Source organism: Arachis ipaensis, chromosome B09 (genome assembly GCF_000816755.2).
Source record: "Arachis ipaensis cultivar K30076 chromosome B09, Araip1.1, whole genome shotgun sequence".
Classification (NCBI taxonomy): Eukaryota; Viridiplantae; Streptophyta; class Magnoliopsida; order Fabales; family Fabaceae; genus Arachis; species Arachis ipaensis.
In genome coordinates, this window is record NC_029793.2 from 5,532,217 (window position 1) to 5,533,011 (window position 795).

At 32.5% G+C, this 795-nt stretch overlaps 1 long non-coding RNA gene across 1 annotated transcript in view; it reads left to right on the top strand.

Moving 5' to 3' along the window:
- The window catches only part of LOC107614767, a 975-nt gene continuing 454 nt past the window's right edge, over positions 275-795 (top strand). Inside the window, exon 1 of the long non-coding RNA XR_002354466.1 lies at positions 275-721. This is a non-coding gene — a long non-coding RNA (uncharacterized LOC107614767). The remainder of the gene's footprint in view (positions 722-795) is intronic.

The following is a 795-nucleotide window of genomic DNA, read 5'->3' on the forward strand; positions in this document are numbered from 1 at the left end:
TTTATAGCTGATTTTATGTTATTTTGATTTTGAAAATATTTTTTCTTTTTTATGAAAAATTTCTGAGAGTAATGGTGCTACTTAGAAATAAAATTGAAAAAAAAATACTTGAGTAACTATTGATTGTAAAAATAATTAATAATTAAAATAAAAATTTATTTTAAACATGAATATTAAATTGTTGTTATTATTATTATATAAGTGATGGGAACAAATGTTTTGTTGGTATACAGGTATGAAGATGATCCTTATAACCGGATATGGGAGCCTTATTGGGAGAACAACTGGAGACTAATAAGCAGCAACCATAGCAATTATGCCCTTGATCAGGATCCCTTTAATCCACCAGCAGTTGTGTTGAAGACTGCAGCCACATCAATAAATGCTACTGCCTCATTAGATTTCCATTGGGACATTGATGACAATGAAACTCAGCACCAATACTATTTCTATCTACACTTCACAGAGCTTCAGCATTTGGGTGCAGATCAAACAAGATCATTCAATATCAACATGGATGGTAAGACTTGGAATACAGCTGAATCACTCAAATACGGCAAAGTATACACCAAACATGTTAGAGGACTTTCCTCTGGATGCAAAAAGTGTCACATTTCACTTATTCGGACAGAATCTTCTACCCTTCCACCCATTATCAGTGCTCTTGAGATTTATTTAGCAAAAAATTTTTCATCACAGTCAGAAATCGACAAAGACGACGGTATACTATGCTGCTATTTAATTTTGTCTAAACTTAATTAGCTTTGCATGCGTACTCAGTACTCTAGAATATGA